Source organism: Perca flavescens, chromosome 14, assembly GCF_004354835.1.
Source record: "Perca flavescens isolate YP-PL-M2 chromosome 14, PFLA_1.0, whole genome shotgun sequence".
NCBI lineage: Eukaryota > Metazoa > Chordata > Actinopteri > Perciformes > Percidae > Perca > Perca flavescens.
Genome location: NC_041344.1, coordinates 11529455 through 11531717, shown reverse-complemented (window position 1 = coordinate 11531717; position 2263 = coordinate 11529455).

Sequence of the window (2263 nt, the reverse complement as noted above, 5' to 3'; positions counted from 1 at the left end):
CTAAACTAAACCATGGGTCCTTCTTTCTGCACATAGTCAGCTATGTTTACCTTCTTGGCCAGATACTTCTGTGTGCTTTGGAACATAAAAATACTCCTGAAAGAGACTTCTGATCCAATTTAAGCACTTGTCGTCGATATGAGCGAAAAGCTCCATTGACTCAAGCCCCAGCTGTATTTCCACGAACTAAACTACATCAGGGACACTCAACTAGCTTTGCTCGGGGGCCACTTTTGCAAAATGACAGGACGCCAGGGGCCAGTTAATAACCAGCAATAATACTATTTATCAGATAAAATGAATAAACATTAAAAGGCCCATAACTGATTATTAACAACTTATTAACTAATTAACTTGGGGGCGCCCGGATAGCTCAGTTGGTAGAGCGGGTGCTCACATATAGATGTTTACTCCTCGACGCAGCGGCCCCGGGTTCGACTCCGACCTGCAGCCCTTTGCTGCATGTCATGCCCCCCCCACCCCCTCTCCCCCTTCATCTCTTCAGCTGTCCTGTCAAATAAAGGCCTAAAAATGACCAAAAAACAAACAAAAAAAGTAATTAACTTGGCACAATAGCGTATTTCAGCTTTTATATGCACTATGGCACCTTATTTACATTCAAAGTACAAAATAAAAACCTATCTAGCACCCTCTCTGGCCTGTGGCGTAAGTTGAGTATCACTGCTTTACAGTATAAACATCTTTCATGTTCCCTGCTCTTTTTACTTTGAAATATTGAGTGCTGTAAATGGATATAATCCCCAGTATGAAAAACAGAAAGCACAGAGTTTGTTCCACTGTGTTTTCTGTTGATAATGACTCATGCGACCAGCGACCGGTGCTCTGCTCAGGATCCCCACAGACCAGTACTGTGCCAGTTATACCATTAGAGCTTTGGTTTGATTAACAGCATGTTGGTCTTAATGGAGTCTGGAAATAACAGATGATGCTTTTCACTCGGACAAACCGGCCGCGTCTGCCTACAGTCAACTTTCTGTATCTTGAGATGGAACGGTATGGCCAAATTTACTCCACAGATTCACTTTGTAGCGGTTTGTTTTTGCTTTTCGGTGCGAGCGTTGAATAATATTTCAGAGATTTGTTTTTTATTATTGTACATAATTCTTTAATAAAATTGGTTTCATATTTTCCTGAGTCAAACTCACTTCTACCATAATTACATTATAAACTGTTTTTCCTCATTATTAGTATCTCACAGTTTTAAGAAAGTTATTATTATCATGAGTGTATACAATATATATATATACGATTTTGAATATTTATGATATACTTAATCATATTTGTAAATATGATATACTTGTTCATAAATATGAGATTTAATGTAAGTTAAATATCTGCTTTTTATTTATTACAGTTTTATATATCTCAATTATGATGTTATATAATATATTTCTATATTTATTATTAATAAATTAAGTATTAAGTATGAGGTACAAAGTTAGTTAAAAATCTGTCACCTAGTGGGTTTTTTTATCACAATTATATGAACCAATCAGATCATTCTAAAGGTTTTTCATAAATATGAGAATCTAATAATTATAGGTTAAAAATCCACCAACTAACTTTTTCGTTATGAAATTCTTTCTCATATTTCATCATTGAGATACAATAACTAACTACTTGATAAAAATATTAATAAATATCCACCATCTAAATTTTGACATTATGAAGTTTCCTCTCCTACTACTTTTATAATATCCATAAGCTATGAGCAGCTATCATCATTTTGAGATTGTAAGTCCAAATATTGAGGCTTTACCTAATCCTAATTATTGTCTTATAATTATGACAAAACAATAATAAAAAAATTTAAGTGATGATTTTTTTTTCCCCCAAGTGGCAGTGTGGGCTTTCATGATATGGACAGAGACAAACAATATTCACCCCACTTATTTTGTTAAAGATTGTGATAATAAACGCTATTCTTTCAATCTAACAACGTGCATTCACCCACAGTTGAACTGTTGTAACTAACATGTTTAAACAGCAGGTGGCAGCACAAATACATGTAAATATTTAGATAATGTAGAAGATTTGACCCTCACTCGTGCTTGAGCAATAATTCAAACTAAAACTAAGTTAATAATTTTAACAAATCCTCCACCATGAACTCTGAGCTCTGACAGCCCATCAACAGATCCTGCAAATAAGCTTAGAAAAGCCACACGCACGAATGGAAAGCCTTCATCACTTCATACACACATGTAGTGCGCATCCTGACTTAATAAGTAGTGGCAGGATG